At 42.4% G+C, this 19,789-nt stretch overlaps 1 protein-coding gene across 1 annotated transcript in view; it reads left to right on the forward strand.

The window, feature by feature from the left end:
• MAD1L1 (mitotic arrest deficient 1 like 1) overlaps positions 1-19,789 on the forward strand; it is a 370,489-nt gene that overhangs the window by 168,103 nt on the left and 182,597 nt on the right. The window lies entirely within an intron of this gene.

The raw sequence follows: 19,789 nt of genomic DNA on the forward strand, positions 1-19,789 counted from the left end.
CATTAGGGAAACATTCAACAAATAGGGCAAACTACATTCTGCATCTAATCAGAGATTTAATCTCTTTGAATCTCTTCCAAGCTGGAAAGCGTGGAGATTTAATGTGGCACTGGTCTCATCCATGTGGACTGTGCAGCTACAGCCCTTGTCACTGCCAATGCCACATGTCTGGTAGCAGGGTTTGTCTTTGGTGCTGCTCGAGTGATCCTTGGATAGGAACGATCAAAGCTTCTCAACCGCTTCCAGGGTATATGGTCTCTTTCTGGAGCAGGGTGATGGGATCCGGTTGGAGGCAATGCCACATCCTCCGGAGCACTTCCAGCCCGAAGTTGCCTGAAATGTTTGGTACGTGTTCACGGGGCTCACCACCAGAGAGCTGTTTTGGTGCCTGGCTCAGCAGGGATGGGGAAAATTGGAAAAATTAGCTGCTCCTGGCCAGTGTCTCTCCAGACTAAAAGCCAGGTTCATTTATGCTGGATCTCCCAGAGGTGCTCTCAGGCCAGCACATCTCGTCTGTTTTTGAACTATATTGGTGATTCAGGCTTCAGTGCTAGTACAGACCTAAGGCTGATGTTAAGTGTCTCCTGATTATTAGGACTGCTACTTAGGAACGTTCTCACATTGATGAAAGCTTTAACAGCTTATGAAAGCCAAGCGGTGCTAGGGCAGAAGGGAGGCAAATATCTTGTGAAAAAAGTAAAAGCTAAGTTTGCACCTTGGGATAATGTTTTACATGGAAAATGCCAGTAAATCTTAGATATTCCCTAACTCTGCATGACATTAAATAGTGCTTGTCAGGGTGTCTTAAGATATGTTCTGAACTTCTTGAGATTTTTTATTTTTATGATGGCTGAATTTGAATTCTGTGATTTCTAGTGCTTCATTCCAGAATAATTATATAATCTCTGCATAATTTAAGATTTTAAGTGTTTGTGTTTTCATGTCATCTTTTAATTCAAGATGGTGGTTTCCTGTAAGAAAGAGGGATTAATATTTTTAATGATTATTTTCTATTTAAAACTATGCTGTAAAGTCTCCAGAGATTTCCTGCAGGGCCTCTACACAGGCTTGTTGTACAGCTGAGCTCATTTCTGCCCACTGTGTTTCTATGGGCTCCAGCTACAGACTTCTGTTGAAATCCTGTTAACAAATAGTTATAATATATAAACAGAAAAAGTGCTTTGAGAAAAAAAAATATCAACACAAGCTTGTTCCCATGCTCTTGTGGATCCTAACACTCTTGCTCTTTGCAGTTTGCAAGGATTGTGAGATCCACTTCAATACACTTAATACTTTGGTTATTATGGCAATTAGAACAACAGTTGTTGCTGTCTGGGTTTTCTTTTTGAAGCCCATTGATTCTTTATTTTGGCCTTAATTACCAGTAGTAGAAGAGGTGTTTCTTCAGGGAACTAATTAGTCTAAAAAGTCTGGTTCAGCATAGTGCTTGAGTACAGTTAGTTGAACGGTGCCTAAATGCAAGAGCCAACTGCAATTGGTTTATTTCAGAACACACATAATTATTCACCTTTAATACTTCTCCATAGTTATGATTTGTGTTTACTCCCATGCGTTCCGCTAGTCTTCCCCTATGGACTGGTTTGTCCATAGGCTGCAGCATCTTCATTTCCCCAGTTTGGTTTCATATTAAAGTCATGAATTAGAGTGCGGCACCATTGAAAGTCGTAACTTGATCAGAATTTAAAGGTGGCTGAATTCTCTCTTTATTTTTCTCTTTTTCTTTTTTACTGAAATATGACTAGCCTACTAATATTTGGAAAAGGCTGGGAACAGAATAATTGAAAAAGCCAGCTGATAGCAGTTTTCACCAAGCTGTGAATAAAAACAAAGCTGTTGATATAGATCTCCTCTGTTCAGGGGTGGTCCAGGTAAATTGTAAGGAACAATTCTGTTTTCTCAGAGGCTTTACAATTTATCTATTTGCTTTAATCAGTGTTAATGTCAAATGTGCTTTGATTGTGCTAAAAGCTCTTCAGCAAAACAAACTGGAAGTCCTAAGTTTTGGAAAATGCCACAGTCTTCCTGTAATGTAAGATGTAACGTTTTTATTCTGATTTTTATTTATGCTGTTTAATGAAATGAGCAGTACTACTGTACAATACACGTGCCATGAATCCAACTGTGATGTCAGTAACATAGATATGAAATTCATGGCACATTGATTTGACATATTGAACTGATTTATGTTTTCAATTTGTTTAAATGGCTATAATGGCTTTAGCTTTGACAGATGTACACTCATATTTTAGTTCTATTCAAGACCACATTAAAACCAGAACTGATTTCTGGTTTAAAGCATTGATTTTTATCTATTCTGTGTTCTGTTGCCTGCATTCCACGTCAGACTTGCAAACACGAGTTCTTGTAACATCAACTTTACTTCCTTTTGGAAAATGGTAGAAACAGCTCATTTCCCATTGGAAAGCTGATTCTTGGAAGAGCTGCTAAACATAAATATTTTAAATTTTTAAAGGAAGTCAACAAGAAGCTTGAAAAATTCCACTATTATTGGTATATAAAACCCCGATGATATATTCAGTAGCTATGAATGTGAAGAGTGTAATTATTTTGTAGAGGTTAAGTAGACTATCTTGTGTAATGGGAGAGTTTTCTGAGGCTTCTTTGTGTGGAGACTGCTACCGTACATTATTTATGTACACAAAGAAACAATGAGCATCTGTATCAGTATTAATTTATGGGAGAATCTCTTGAGAGCCTACAAACTCTGAATTTTTCTTAGGGCTGTGCAATGCAGTTGGGAACTGGCCTAATGGTAGAGACCATAAACCAAATGAACTTTGTGGCAGATATTATTGCTAAGCTGTTATCCACCCTACCTTTGGCAATTATATTCTGACTACTCTTAATGTTATTAACTGTTCATACAGATGCAGTGTTCTTCACTTCCTAATCATCTGGTTCATTCTCTTCTCTAAGAGGTCATCTCATTAGTGGAAAGTGCAGCCTTAGGACAGATCAGTTCCCCAACCTGCCTTTCTCAAGTATTCAGATAAAATGTATGCTCCTTTGACCACCGTGGATCTAGTTACACCTAGCAAAATGAGCGTGCTGGGTTCTGAAGCATTCTGTGACCTTTTTTTATGAAGAAAGGTGTTAGGACAGGAGTGACGTCTGCACGACTGTGGTGACAAAACCGTATTTCTTTAGATGGGAACATTCAAGCAGTGGCTAAATCACCTCCAGCTGTTATTCGCCTTCTGTCTGCCGGTGTGAAAGGGCAAGAGCACCTGCTTGCAGAGTGCTGCAAGGAGACCTCACCTTGTTCCAAAAGCCTTGGCTGGAGGTACCTGGGCCTCTGATGCTGCCGTTCCTATTAGATGGAGGTTGTTCTGTCGGTGCCGTTTGCTCTAAGATCATCTGAGTGTACTTAATTCTATCTCAGCTGCAGCATGGCAGCATGCAGAGCTGTTGAAAAGAGAGGAGTTGTTAGCATTATGTATGGTATTTATTTAGAGTTGCTCATTGTGCTTAGCAGAGGCTGCCTGGGGGCTTGTGATGAGCACAGAACTACCTATGCAAATGTATGCAATTCCTGGGAATGTGTATAACAGTATAAAATACATGATTAGTCTGAAATTCTTTCAACATACATGATACCAACCATATCTAAGCTTGTTTGAAAGTATCAGTTAATTTTTTTGGTTTATTATTACTACCAAAATGCACAATGTAAATACATGTGTATACATACATACGTGTTCTTAAGGCATGTTCAGGAATGCACATCCAAAGAACTCCAGATGACTGGCTTTATGCTCTTAAAATAACATAGTGTCCCAGGGTAATTTTACAGGGCTTTTACTGCTTTGCTGTTTACGTGCATTTCTGAAGACAGTAGGTGAGACTATCATAGCTATATAGAGAAATGACATTTATCTTCACAGTGCGGCATGACCTTATCTTTCCTAAGTGGCATTTCCTCTCAAGATAATGAACACCTTTTTATTTAGGCCAGGCAAGACCCAGATTCATTGTATCTGATATCTACAGCCCATCAACACTTCATACATTACAGTAATTATTGCGGATATTAGTTTCTGTTGCATTCCACTTGCTCTTTGGATTCCACTTGTTTCAGAACAGCAGAGGGGATTGAGAGAGGGAAAAGGTCACACTTGAGTCTTTGTGAACATCTTGGAGCTGCTGAATGGCACAAATGTTGCCACTCCTACAACAAATGTACATTTTATATACCCTTCCTGTATGGCCTCTTCCCCAAAGAGTGGGTCACCGTTTTGGCATTTGTCAGCCTAGGATGGAGAGGCCAGCAGGTGTTGCTCTGAGGTCAGCTACTTTTAGGCAAAGGCAAATCTTCTTAGCTGATAATCTGCTTAGTTAAGAAGAAAGAAAATTTAAGCGTGAACAGGAGGTTAAAAAACAGTGTTCCCAATTATTACTTGCAAATATTTACAGAAGGGAGCTATCTGTCATGCTTTGTGTTCCCTTACCCTGGCTCTGTTGCTTGATTTAATTTTGCCTGCAGCATTAGATCCGTGTGTACTCACCGCATCCCTTGTAATGCCCATCCACTAGCGAGCCTGTGCACGCCTCTGAAATGGAACTCCCAGCCTCAGAGCATCCCATGCTGTGCGATGGAGGAGCAATTCAATACATCTTGTACCTTTGTGGCAGGAGCTAATAACTGAGATTATCTTGGCATATGTTCTGACTTCTTTCCTTTCCTTGCCAAATGGAGATCTTTTATGTTTCTGTAGCACAGCTTTGCTAGACAGGCATTCAGGTGCGAGGAAACTCAGAGGCTTCTAATGGGACCATCAAGCTGTTTCACCTTTTGCCTTGTCAGTCTGCATTTGCTAGAGCGAGAAGCGATTGCGAGTTGCTGGATTGCTTTCCTGAAATGAGTTGCTGTTTGGTTCACTCAGAGAAGATAAACACTAGCATCTCAAAAATATCAACCTGCCTGGCATCTTTGTTGGCAGCCTCAGCAGAAGGGCCAAGGAACAAATGGACCATGTCTAAGATAAAATTGCAGTGCTCCCTCTGGAGATAATCCTTTCAGCCCCAAACTGAGAAGCACTGATGGGGCAGTGTAAGGAAATTTGCAATTCTGTTCCTTCTGCTCTGTCTATTTTATGGATAGACAAAGGACTTGGGCTCCAGATTGATTAATCCTGCCCTTTGCCCTCACAGTAACTCTCCTGCAAGTTTTTACAATGAAGATTAAACTGGCGGTCGGCAAACAGAATATGTATCACACTTGTGCTATGCAAGGATTTCTTTTCTGTTAATTTTTTTTAACCCTTGCATACCTTTTTTTTAAGTATAAAAAGCTATTTCTATACTTAAAAGCTGGAAGCTATTAAAGATACTGACTGATTTTTATACTTAAAAGCTGGAAGCTATTAAAGATACTGACTGATGGAGTTTTGGATTACAGTCCATTTTGGTAGCCTTCTCCACTTCCCTACAGGAGAAAATAATTAAATAATTTAACTTTGAGAGAGCTGTAAATCTGTGCAGAGCTCGCATGGGATTAGCCTCCATCACCACAGAGGAGAAGGCTCCAAGGAGGTCCTGGGCTGCTCGCTGGCAAACCCCATGTGCTGCACAAGATCTGCCATGGAGTTGCAAGGAAGGACTTTACAGGAGTAGTGAAGGACCTTAACACTAGCCAAACTCCTTGGAAAGAGAAATCAGAAGGTTTTCTGCTCCTTGGATTCTGTGAGAGCCTCCTTCAGGCTTGAAAGAAGAAGCATAGGATTAACAGGAGTAATTAAAAACGATAATTAAGTTGGCTGCTTTGATGAATGCTGGAAAGCTAGAGACTGGGAATGTTGTGGGCAGTCAGACTAGCTGTGGGAAGGAGGAGGAGGGTGACCAGACAGGTTGGAGCAAGAGCTGTGAAATAAAACTTCCAGTTATTTTGAGAACTGATTATTTAATATTAAAAAACTGAGTTTATTGGAAATTTTCCTACACATGCTTTCCAGAAACTAGATCATCTCTGGGAATGACTCAGATTCCTCCAGCTCTGTTGTTCATTGATATATTTTCACTTTTCTTATGATGTGGATGGTTGCTTAATAATAGTTTTGAGTCTACTTCTATGTTGGATGACTCTTGCCACAAGATAGCTGCATGAACACTTCTGGTGCTTTAATGGCTGCACTTAATAGTATGTTGAATCTGATACGTAGAAAAGACTAGAATTTAGTCCAGGATGGCCCACAGGAGCTTGAGTTTTCAGAGAAGACTCTATCAATAACATAAAAGCCTTCTTCAAGTTATGGGTGTGGGGGAGTCTTCAGGGCATCCGCAGTCACAAGCATGTTTCCCCTGTGTACTCATGGTTTAAATACCAGCTTCAGTTTGCCTACAGAGAGCAGTTCCACCGTAACGGTGAGCCTGAGCGCTGCTGCTGCATGGACCGCACCAACGAGAGCATCGTGGCTGGGTGTCATGTTTTGCACGTGATAGATGCTGCCTGTGTTACCTCTTTGTCTCTGTCCCTGCTTATCTCAGTGTGGCCCAGTTACTAACTGATGCTGTGACATAGCTGTGCGCCTTCTCCCATCCCTCATGCTTCTTCAGTCTTCTGGAAAACGAGAGGCAAAAGTGTGTTTGTGCACTTCATACATTTGAATGCCTTCATGTCTCTTTTATCCCTCCTTCCCACACCCCATCCTTTTCTGTTTCTTTATATTTTTGCCATGTTTCTTCTACCTTGTTAGGCACCTCCTTCCCAACAAACCATTAAGCAATAACAAGAGAAACAACAACAAAAAAAATAATCTTGCTGTTTCCTTCAAGTGCTTGCTTTGCATTTGTTGCCTATTTATAGATTATTCACTTATGCCACGGTAGCAGTCAATTAGAAATGTGGTGAATCCTTCCTTCAAGAGCGTGCCAAGAGAGGATCTTTTTAGTTTGCTTACTTTTTTGATGTTTTTTTGCTGGAACCTCTACAGTGTGCTTAAATTCCATTGGGATTTGTTTATTTTTAATATATTAGCAAATAAAAGTAGAAGAGTTTTGCTCCTCTTCCAGGAAGTTACAGAAGCATGACCATGGTGTGCAGGGATATTTGATTTGAGCATGGTAAAAATGTATTTTATACATGTCTTTTTCTTCTAGTTGTCATCTTGGAGGATTCTTTACTTTTTCAGTGTAAGGAATGTCTTCTGATAGAGGCTACTGTTAAACACACCACTCCCCCCCCCCCCTTTTTTTTTTCTTTTCTTTTTTTCCCCCTGCAACTTCAGCCTCTAAATCCTAGTGTATCTGTAGTACAAAACTGACGAGCTATATTATAATTGTAAATTGTGACTGCCCCTGTGGCCTTGCAAAGGACATATGATCTTTGTGCTTTGTTTTCTCCTTTTGTTGAGCGGGGTTGGTGCTAATCATCTTCAGCCCCTCCTGGGGTGTTGGAGAAGTGAAGGAAGTTTATACTGGTATATCCCGAGCAGTGAGGCAGGAGCTGTGGGTGAAACACAAGTACATCACAGGTGAGATGTTGCATTAGACCTACATTAATAAACTCAGCTGGACTTTTGCTGGCTCCACGGGACATGCTGAGGTGTGGAGCTTTGCCAGGATTTTTGCAGGGAAGCTTGTCTGCAAGGAGGCTGGAAACCACTGATTTATGTAATACCTGGAAATGTCAGTGCTAGCGTTCTCCTTCAAGACTGGGAGCTCATCGTGGGTAGGTATGTGTTGGGAGAAGAAACTTTGCAATTTTTTTCTTAATGCTGCACATTACATATTGCAATGCTGTAATATTACGTAAGGTTGGTTATACTTTTACAAAACCAATTTAGAAAGCAAATACAGTTTTAAACTGGGTCTCTGCATTTGCCAGAGCCTCTGCAAAATGGTTTTAGCAGCCAGTAGCTGTACTAGTTTAGGATATTTTTTAAACTTTTTTGTTCCCCCCTTACTGCTCTTTGTTTTTATGCCATGGTATCCTGGCTTGACAACCAGGACAGGGCAGAGTCATCTGGGGACCCAGAGAACAGGTATAAAATTCTAAGAGAAATTGCTGCTTGGCCTCAAGTGTGAATATACCTTCTGTGTTGAAGAGGAGAGTCTCTCTGCTGAACTTGTCTTCCTCATAGTGCTGTACAGAAGATACAAGAAAATGAAGGTACAGGATAAAGGACAGTTACTGTATTTGTTTTTTTGTCTCACCTCCTGGTATAGGAGTTGATTTTTTGCTCTGGACCCTCCTCGGTCAGTTGCATTTAGAGCAGCCATCAATGCAGATCAGCTGTGCTAAGCACACTGTGACATTTGGAAATCCCTGTCTGGAAGGGGAATTGAGCAATGAGCTTCTGCTAATTATAATAGCTATGTTTGAAATGTAATGTTTGCTTTATTGAGCAAAATCCAACTACACACCCAGACTAGAGTCTGGAAATACTCTGGCAGCAAAGGAGACAGGTCATCAGCAAACGCATTCCCAGAGCAGAAGCAAGGGCAATACAAGCATTGCTTTGTCACAGCAAACATTGCACAGTTTTTGTCCGGGGGTTAGCATTGTTACCTAGCAACTTCCAAGAGTGTTTGAAATTTGTTGGAGACCCTCCGAGGCTTAGGCACTTTACCCTCTGTCTTCTGTTCTGCTGTATGCCAAAAATACACCGGCTATAATTTTGCAAGCCAAGGGTAGTGGTGGCTTAAACGCCTCCTTGACCTTTATTTGAGTTAGCACAACCTGTGCCAGCAGTACTGAGAACCAGGAGAAGAAACCAAACTAGATTAAAATTAACCCAGTAGAAGAAAAGTTTGATTTAAACATGGATCTTCACTTCCCCAATGGCATTTGCTGGCTGGCTTAAAACAATTTCCCTGGGAAGTACGCTGACACGCCTGAGGGCTCCTGTTTGGAGTGTGTTTGTGGGGATAGCAGTGAGATACAGTTAGGGACAGGGCTCACAGCACACTCGTATCATTAAAGACATCTTTTCTGAACTACTGCCACACATCACCAGCTGACAAACAGCCTCGGGCAGCTTAGAGGAAGGTACTGCCATTGAGTACTTGGGGGTGCTAAGGTCACGGGGAGCTGTTCAGTAGCCTTGTTTTAATAGTTAGAAAGGTTAGTCAAAATGAACGTGTGATGTTAGGAGACTTGTATAAAAGAACACCGCAGCTATGCTGCTTAGCTTTCTATATTCTTTGTTTCATCCAGTTATAGAGCTTCTGGCTGGGATCTAATCCATGCATAAAACCCTCTCCCTCACCATTGCTTCCGTCTGGGGCAGAGGCTTTCCATGTATACCACTTGTCTGAATTTCTATTCAGATTCTATCTCCTCTGAAAAGTTTCTTCTAACTCATAACCAAGTATTAGTGTTTCTCTCCAAAGACACTGGCCATCCACCTGTGTCTTCAGAAGCATTGCTACCCTTAGGCTGTAAGGGTGTAGAGACCTCTTCTTGGCAAGCAAGAATATTTTCCAGGTATTCAGCTGTCAGCCCACTGGAAAGAAAATGTTCCTTTGTGGTCGGCAGACTGACAGTAGCTCTTTATGCCTTTAAATTAAAAGTGTCACACTCACATAAATCATTATAACAGCACTGTATGCAAACACAGTGCCTGAATCCACAGTAGTTATGAGATGACAGTGAACTGGGGTGAATACCCTTATTCTTGACTTTGAGAAGTGCAGTGACAATGAATCATTCTTAGTGATGAGATGCAGCAGTGCTGACTCACTGGGCTGAAATTAGAAGGGCTTTTTTAGGTAGAGATGTAATTCCACCATTTTTTCTGATGAATGGATTAGAGTGAACATTTTTGTTGACTAATTTACAGACTTCATCAACTAAATGTCATTTCTTTCCCTCTAGCTATCAAACCTAGTTGGAAGCAACTGATAGGGGGAGTACTTGGATCCAGGGAGGTGGTACTGGAAAAATACGTAGGAAGGAGTGGCAGAAAAGTTCACAATTTGGTAGAGATGGTGGGTGTCATATTGCCACCACTTTCAGTGTTTGAGATTCCCTTTTTCAGGGTTTGGTGAGCGCTAATGTTTGCTTTCATCAAGAGAGGGGTTTTGGAGCTTGAGCTCATTCTGCTGATAATCTGAAGAGGCACAGGAGGGAATAACTTCTGGAGTTAAAATTTTGACAGAATATTAAATAAATGCACAAACATTTGCGGCTCCTTTCCCCAGCCAACTCATCGTCACATCTAATAGCAAGGGTTTCTATTCCTGATAGCTACCGTGTCATCTGCTTGTAGTCTCTAGCACTGCTTCCCAGTTCAAGAAGGTTTAATACAACCTGAAGAAAACATTGTGCTCACCAGATCACAGAATTGCTTATAGTGCCCATTTTCAGATCACTTAAATAGCAATGAATGACCTGATTCCCAGAGGTGCTACTTTTGTTTCAGAACCTTGTGCTGGTGCCCCTTCATTTCAGCTTTAGATTTGATCACAGCACAGTAAAATTCATTCTCTTTAGTGTCCTCCAAATGATTTGTATTCCTTGCCCTTTTTGCTATTTCCCTGTGGAATGGTCTGATACTTTCCTAATATTTTTTAGTTGCACTAATACATTAATAATCTCGTTTTCTCCTGGCAAGAGATTTGCGGTCAACCCTCAATGGACAGATTTTATGCCAGGTTATCTTTTTGCTGTTGGGTTAAAAATTTTGCTAGGGGAGCAGCAAAAGAGAAGGGAATCCCTGCTACGACTGCGCACTCAGCGGCTTTTCCGAGGCAGGAATATATCTGAGCCCACAAAGACAGCATTAGTGGCAGAGGCTTTTCTGATGGGTGTTCCAGTGATGGGGAATGACTCCTTTGGAGAGTCCGCCAGCATCCGGCAGTCACTTGTGTGTGTCTGGGAGATGCTGTACTGGCCAACTGCATAATGCTCGAAGCTATTGGCTTGGCAGAGTTTCATCAGTCAGGCTGCCCTTTGCTGTTGAGGAAGCAGCTGCAAACTCACATTTTTTGTTTGGCAATGTGTTCTCTCCCCAAGGGCTGCAGCACCATTTGATTAGGATGGAGGGAAGGAGACCTACTGCAAAAGTGTATCGTTCCCAGCAGAGCTGTGCTAATCTCTTGGTCTTTGCTCCTTCTTAGCAAGGTGTTGAATGAAAGCATCAAGGAAAAACAGTAGAGAAGAACTGCTCGGCTGTTACCCCTCAATCTTGCCTCAACCTCAGTTGCAGCTCAGAGAGTAAAACAACAAATGCTTGCTCTTGTTTTGAGATATTTTTGCAAATTTAATGCTTTTTTGTCACATGAAACTTCTGGTAACACCTGAGCCCCTTATTTTCCTACCTACCTGCACCTACCTGCTTTCTTTATAAGTGTTTCAGTCTAGCATAGGGCTGTCTGATCTCCGAAGACTCATCCTTTCCTGAATGTAATGCTCTGCATTTTTCCATCTCCCAATTTGCTTTGGTGCTGCGTTCCTTACCTGACAGCATCTGCCTGGGAGATTATGTGAACAGTGTTGATGAAATAGATTTAGAGAAGTTCAGAATCTTCCTCCAAGTTTTGCGTTTTATTACAGTTGTGAAGGTCACCTTTGCTTTGAGGATCAGGAAGATTAGGTTACCACCACCTCTGAACGTGCCGGTGCTGAGTTCTGCACTTAATATGGTGCTTGATCCTTTTACCTGAGCATGTGGCCCATCAGGTGTGTTTTGTGTCGATAGTGGCACCTCGTGCTCAGAGATCACCTTTGGTCAAAGGTTTTTGAATGGTTTTACAAAGTGACTATTATCTTTACATTAGAGAGGGAGAGAAAAAAGGAGTTTCGGAGAGTTTAGTACTTTGCCCTGGGTCTCTTGGTAGTTGTTAGGCAGAGTGGGAACAAAAGCCGGGTTTCTGCCGCAGAACTATGCAGCTTATTTTAAGCTAGGTCAAGTGACTTGCCAGGAATAAGGATGTGGGCAATTTCTGCTTGAAATCCTATCTTTCTCGTATCAGTTGTTCCACAGTGACTTTGTTTACACCCTTTTCTCAGAGCTTAACCAGTGAGGGTTTGGGGTGATTTCATTATAATAAGCTTACTGTCACGAATTCTTGACGTTTGTGTTTCTTAGATGGATTGTGTTTCTTAGAAGGAGAGAGTTCAGCCTGTCCTTGAGACTGAAGAGCTGGAGAAAGGCTTGGTTATTATATCTTTGTCCCTAAATCTTGATAGTGTGTTGACAGGAGCCCGTATCTTGCAGATGTTTTCCCTGTATCTTCAGTCATTATAACTATGACTTCAGCAGTTTTTCAATTTGCAGTATCATTTTTTTCGTTTAGCACCCAAGAGCCTTTGCTTTATTCATCCTCCCGTTGGTAACCAGCTGATTTTTGTCTCTCACTTGGGGGCGGCATTTCCCTGCTGCACACCAAAGCCGGAGAAGAGTGGTTCTCAAGTAAGTGCCAGCTCTTGCTTTTTTTATAAAAACCACCCTTCCCTACCCTGCACAAAGCAGTAGCCTTCAGTCCCTGGGTGTTGTGTTTTGCCGTGATGCCCGGGAGCGTGAGTCCCTGGAGATGTGGGACATCTTGCTCACAGGCATTCTGGTTTCCTGTCTTGCCTGTTCTTGGCTTGGGGTAAAATTTAGAGGGACTAAATTACATGGAAAACCACATAAGCTGTAGCCTGAAACACATGCTTTTCTTTGGGCTGTAAGCCTATCCACGTAATATAAATTATGTCACTAAGTAATGGTCTCCGTTTTGCATGTTGCAGCTTTTCTACAAGTCAGAATGAGTGTTGCTTCACTACATACAAATTTCTGAAACACACAAAAGTTGTTGGGGAATTTTCCCCTTCGCTTTTGGATCAGATGGAGGGCCACCCCCGCCCCCTCCAGTTTTGCTCCTGTAAGATAATACAGTGGTTTTGATGCTTTTGAGACAGCACCAGAGTTTATTTGTAGCTGTTATTTCCCACTTTATAAAGGATGTGCATTTGATTTTATAACCGCGAGAACTTTTTTGAGAACAGCAAAATTGAATCTGTAAAGCAGTGGGGAAATCTTTTAGCAGTGTCTGATACTAAACAGTCTTCCTGATTGTGATCTCAATTGATGCAATTTTGTGAAAGATCAGTAATTTCATCTACAAAGCATCACAATATTTTAAATTAGAAATGACCATTTAATCCAGTGTAATTTTGTAGTGCGTTTCAGAGATGCCAAAACAATACTGTACTGCTACCAGTCTGCAGTGATGGTGGGCTAATGGGTTGAAGGTGGAAGGTACTGGCTACCATCGTATAAACGGATATGTAACTTGAAAGTATAAACAGGCAAATTCATGCATTAACTGTTGGAAGCTGAATCCCATGAGTGAGATTTCAGATTGAACACTAATGAAAATTTCATTTCAGTTCTCACAATATTTTAATATGCAGGATCACAGTATGCAAATAAACTGAAGTCTAACTGCAAGTGGCTGATGAGTTACTTCTGCCTCCGTCTCTGCCACCCCCATAAGTAAGCTGTCTGTGGCTTTTGTGAAATCAAAGTTTTCCTTCTGTTTTCCCCACAAGTCAGAATCTTACAAAAATATCTTTGTGTGCAAGTTAATTAGTGACTGCAACCTTCTCTTCAAAGTATTATCATGATACTACTGTGTTGTTCCACGTAACTCATCAGCGTGGTGCATAGAGCTATATGCTTTTAGGTTTGATTGAACTGTAAGTGTTGTAATCAATGCTTTCCTTACTAGAACTGTCCGGGGAGCGCAGCCATGTTTTTGCATTTCCTTCTGTATTTCAGCTGCAGCTTTGATGCACTATATTTTACTTGTGTCTCCCAGGTCTGACAGAAACAGGCAATGCTGTGCTTTTTTTTTTCTTTTTTTTTTTTTTTTTCTCTTCTTTTCCTTCCTTCTTCCCTAGACTATGGCATCAGATAAGATACGCTGCCTTGGACCCTGTTACAGGTCACATCATGCTTTAACCACACTTTAAGGCCATCTAGCCTGATCAAAGAAGCTTCATCTTGTATTTTATTTTGTAAGTGATCAGATAAATAAGTTACTGTGACATTACCCAGGGAATGGAGAGCAGCCAGCACAAGGCAACTGAAATGATTGGGCATGTTAGAACATAGAAGATTCCGTAATTCTGTGATCGGTAGCCGATATATCCTTGTAAATTTAAATTGTGTGTTAACTTTCTCAAAGAGAAGAGGCAAGAATTTATCTTAGAAGTTAATTAATTTGAAATAGCTATTAATTAACATTATACCTAAATTTGCCAATCGTCACACTTGACTTGAATTTGCATACAACTGTTGCATATAAAATACTGCTAAGGGTGTCTGGGGCTTTGGCATGCTGTAAAAATGCCATGTTTTGCAGCTGTGTTACAGCTCTGCCAGGCTGAGCCTCCTCTTCCCCTCCCATGTGGTCGTGCTGCCCTTCCAGCAAGTGGCCTTCCTTCTGGGGACCTGCAGCTGGGATTTAGAGCTGTGAAAGCACAACCCTGGAATAGGCAGCTATGTGTGTTCTCAGATATTTCACCCTGATAAGGAAGAATAAAAATGACTCCCTTTTTAATTTGAGGTACTGAATGTGCTGCTTGTTTCTCTCCCTTGTAAAGTACCTACATTGTATTATGTGACTGTTAAGATAATCATGTTTTTTGATGAAAGCATAAGACTAAAATGATGTTTCCAAATGAAGGTTGTTTTGATTTATCCCCTGTATGCAGCACGCATAATTTTGCTTCCCTAACTCTTTGAAGCAAGCTTTAATTTTATGGCTCTGGCTGTTGCTACTATTGTGCAGTGCCATACCTATGAGCTATTCAATGTGCAACATCGAGGAGTAAATTAATGCAGGTCCACAAAGAGAGTGCTTCGATTTGCTAATTGCTTGTAGAGCAGAGGGTATTGTTGTGTAGAGAAAGACCGTTCATTAGAGATTGAGTAGCTAATTTTTTCCTACAAGTGAGTCTCACATTTGAGCTGCTTGCCTATCGGTCAGGGTAGTTGGCTCACAACCAGCCCCCAGAGAAGAACGTGGGGCTGCTGATGCAGTCAGTGTTAACACCTGCGTTGTAACCACCGGATTGCTTTACTTTCATTCATTAAGCTCTCCCTGACCAGTTTCCTCCAGCGTTGTCAGTGAAAGCTGACTTTTGGAAGGTGTAGAAGATGAATTATTGATGCAGGGAAGCAAACTAAAACAACTCAGAATGGTCTCTTCAGGATCTGAATCAGTTCCTCTCCATTCCTGCTCCTCCTTCAGCGCTGAGCTGCGGCATCCCTGCGAGGCCGGAGCACAGGTTATCATTCCCTTCTGGCCACTCTCTTAGGACGGCAGTAGCATTGACAGTAGATTAGACTATTGTCATGTAAGATGGATGTTTTGAATTGACAAACCCTGCTTTCGGAGGCTTAAAGTAATTGACTGAATACTTGAGAGCATTTTTTTTCTTGCTTTACTGCTTGATTTTGTTTTACCTGGTTGTGCTGCCTTCAGTAGGCAAATTGGACTTTACATATATTTGTATATCTGATTCTTAATATCTGTTAGCTTATCAGATTTCTTAATGCTTGAGCTCAGTGATCTGTGGGAATTTAACATGTGTATTAAGTAATGAGAATTTCCTTGGAGCTTTAAGTTAACGTTTATGCATCGTCTGAAAATTCAGCATGCAAGCTACTGAGAGATCCCTGAGATACCAAGGTGAATGTGATCAATCAAAAAGCCTGTAAAACAGAGCGGAGCTACTTATAGGTAGGACGTTGCTTTTGCCAGTGCAGAACTCTGGCAAACTGCTCCAGCACCTGCTGCAGATCACCCACCCATGCCTGCGGGTGCGGGGGTCCAGGGCCCTTGCACGCCATCTCCTCCCTGACCACCTGAAATGACTCGGGTTCGTTGCTTGTGCTTTCATTGGCTGGGAGTGGCCAGAGCCAATTGAACCGAGAAATCCGACAGTTCATTCCTGAAAAAGTCTATTCCAAGAAACGGTATTTCTTTCAGGTCTTCCCTGGCAGATGCCCCAAGGGGGGCTGGGTGCAGGGGCGCAGCACACTGTCAGGCACTGGTCCAGGGCCCTGCAGCTCCTTCCTTCCACGCCTGTGGTGGCTGACAGCTCCTCCGATGCATTCTTGATTAAGTGAGATGTGGGGATAAGTTCAGAGCCTAATTTCTTCTTCATAATTAAAAATGTGTGCATCTGCCATGCTGCTGGTGATTAGGTTGTATTTTCTTGTGGCCTAGAAGGAACATGGCAGTGAATCACTTTGCAAGCAGCTGTCCTCTAACAGCTGAGCTAGGTTCAATATTTGATTTAAGCTAATATAAAGTCTGGGGTAGGGCTAATGTTTACAAACTAGATGTGATAAAGCATTCAGATCATCTGTTCACAGCCAGGCGAGAGCAGGCACAGAGGACCCCACTGCAAGTTTGGGCTTTCGCTTGTGCTTCCACATCTGCCTGCGTAGGTGGGCATGGGCAGGAGGGTCTCCGCACCGGCTGCGAGCACATCAGACAGCATCAGCTGTGCTGGGAAAGCCTCCTTCATTACAGCTCTATCATTGTAATGGCTCTCGATGCATTAAATATGTCCCTTTTGCTCTTCTGTGAGAGTTGTAGTCAAACTATACATTAAAAATCTTTTAATCTTCATGAATCATTTCTTCCAGCAATCTAGTCAGTTTAGTTGCTGCTCTCTGGATTCCCACTAGTTAGCTACTCTTTCCCTTTGAGATGAGCTGCCTAGAAATAAATGCAATGAAGAAAACCTACTTTGTGAATCAATTCTTATACGGTGGCTTTTCCAAATCATATTGATCTGCTGTTACCGTGCTGCTGTTTCAGACTCGCTGTCCAGGTTTGCCTCTAGGTCGCTGTGGGATAGCAGCTTGAGAGGTTTGTACTCCGTTATTTTCCCCAAGCCATATTCTATATAAGGTAAATTATGGAATATTTCCTGCTTGTATTTTCAATTTCTCCCATCCCTTTGTATTATTCCTCTCCTGTCTAAAATTTTCTGCAGCGTCCTCCTGAAGTAAAATGTGTCAGTCTTTTCTATGCTTTTTTTTCTGAATTTTATCAAGCTCTTGTACTTTAAAATGCTCTTATACCCATTTCCTTAAACAGGTTCCTATAGCGTACTGTTGCCTTAATATTATAAAGAAAAATATTTCCACTGTCAAGGTGACTAAAGCTTGGCACAGTGTGGTGGGTTGACGCTGGTTGGATGGCAGGTGCCCACCACAGCTGCTGTGTCACTCCCCTCCTCAGCTGGACAGGGGACAGAAAATACAATGAAAGGCTCATGGGTCAAGATAAGGACAGGGAGAGATCACTCACCAGTTACTGTCACCGGCAAAGTAGATGCGATTCAGGGAAATTAATTTAATTTATTGTCAATTAAATCAGAGTAGGATTATGAGAAATAAAACCAAATATTAAAGCACCTTCCTCCCATCCCTCCCTTCTTCCCAGGCTCAGCCTCACCCCATTTTCTCTCCCTGCTCCCTGCCAGTGGTACAGGGGAACGGGGAATGGGGGTTGCAGTCAGCTTATTGCTCCTTGTCTCTGCTGCTCCTTCCTCCTCAGGGGGAGGGTCCTCACACCCTTCCCCTGCCCCAGCCTGGGTCCCATCCCTGGGGTGCAGCCCTTCAGGAACAGGCTGCTCCAGCCTGGGCCCCCGCGGGGTCACAAGCCCGGCCAGCAAACCTGCTCCAGCCTGGGCCCCTCTCTCCATGAGCCCACGGGTCCTGCCGGGAGCTGCTCCAGCGTGGGCTTCCCAAGGGGTCACAGCCTCCTTCGGGCACCCACCTGCTCCAGCACGGGGTCCTCCATGGGCTGCAGGTGGGGATCTGCACACACACACCCCCCCCCCCCCCCCCCCCCCATTAACCTCCCCGGGCTGGGGGCACAGCCTGCCTCTCCATGGGCTTCCCTCGGGCTGCCAGGGAGTCCCTGCTCTGTTGCTGCCCAGTTTTCTTTCTCCTCCTTAGATCTTTTGTCCCAGAGATGCTGCCACCATTGCTGATGGGGCTCAGCCTTGGCCAGCAGTGAGTCCGTCTTGGAGCCGAGGCCAGCCAGCTCCATTGGACATGGAGGAAGCTTCTAGCAGCTTCTCACAGAAGCCACCCCTGTAGCCTCCCTGCTACCAAAACCGTGCCACACAAACCCAGTATACCCAGGTTGCTTAGAGAGGTTTTGAAGTTCACCTCCTTGGAGATACTCAGAACCCAGCTGATCCAGAGCCCTGAGAATTCTCATGTAGCTGCCCCTGCTCTGGGCAGGGGATTGAACTGGCCTCTTCCACTCGGAATTACTCTGATTCTGTAGAAGTATTTACTAACAGGAGACTTAAAGGGAAGAGGCGTGACCCTCAAATTAATCGTAAGCAAATGTATAGTTCTTAATGGCTCTTTACATCTAGTTTAGAGTAGGCCAGTAGTTCCCATCTAAAGGTCACTTTCATATAGATCAGGTTAATTGATATACAGAAAAGTTGGGGTTGTTTTTGATCAACACTGTTCAGTCTTGGGGTGTTTTGCAAAGGCTGTGCTAGCATCTCTCATAAATAACATCTCTGAGGGCATGTTTTCTTGTTCTTCTCCATGTGACTCTCCTGGCTCTAGCCTGCTGGTATAATTCTACCTGATTCAATAGTAGTGGGGAAAAAAAAGGTCTTTCCCAGGTGTCTGCAAATTTATAGTTTCCTGATGTTTCAGCATCAAACTTGATGATAATTTTGTTTTTTCTTCTCACTTGCTTGTACATGCGGTCCGTGTTTGGTTGGGACTGGCATCTCCCGCAGTGTTTAATGAGTGTGTTTCATTGCCCTGTGCCAGGTCCCAGGCTTGTATTAAAACCCTTTTCATCTTATTTGAGTGTCTGTTCCTTAAATAATGTCACATCATCCCAGGCCCTGCACAGCAAGAATCTGTAACTTTTTCAGTTTCCGCTGAGCTCTGAGGCTGGGGAAGTCTTGAACTGTTTGGTTGTTTGTTTGCAAAATTGAACTTCTGCTGTGCTGATCCCTAAGACTCTAATTTTATTTTTTGTTTGCTTGCATTTCAGTGCAGTTAGCCTTCAAAGCTCAATTTTTCCTTTTCATTGTAATAAACTACTTGCTATTTGTCCCTGGTTTGGATGTAGTACTCAAAAGAGCCATTTCAAGTGTGGCGAGAGATTGTTAGAGGGACTCAGGAGGGTTTTAATATCTGCTTGAATTTACGTGAATTAGTTTGCAGGAAAGTTTTTTGGGTTCTTGTCTTGTTTAGATACATTTTTAAAATTAGCTTCTCTGTCATCAGTTGTGGCTATTTCTTGGGCTTTCTACTAACCAGAGAAAGGCTGATTGCAGGCTTGCAAAGTGTTGTGAAAGAAAAGATGTGGGAAGATGTGCTCAAGTAGTCTATGTGGCTTCTCTTAGCTGTTACCAAAATACCAATTTCATTTAAAATCCTTTTTCATAAACAAAACTCTAAATGATCCTCCTCTGAGTCAAGTTGCCATTTGTCCCCACATTATACAGGGATAACATAAGATATTTCTGTTCAAGTTTAAGATTCTTTAAATTTCAAATTTCCTCTTAAAAAAGAAAAAGCTTTGGATTGGGTTCTTTTCTCACAGGAATTCAGTAGGGTTGTGTTGCAGAGGTTTTCTTGGTATTCTACCACAACAATTTTGAAGGCTTCCAAACCAAACCCTGTACCCCAGAACTTCAAAAGGATATTTTCTGTGAAGTTACCTTGAAACACACACACCTTTCAGGAGCAGAGCAAGCCTCTTCCTTCTCTAAAGTTAAGCTTGGAAAAATTGGGTGGGCTTTAGACTG

The sequence above is a fragment of the Falco punctatus genome, assembly GCF_963210335.1.
Source record: "Falco punctatus genome assembly, chromosome: 4".
In the NCBI taxonomy this organism is placed as follows: Eukaryota; Metazoa; Chordata; class Aves; order Falconiformes; family Falconidae; genus Falco; species Falco punctatus.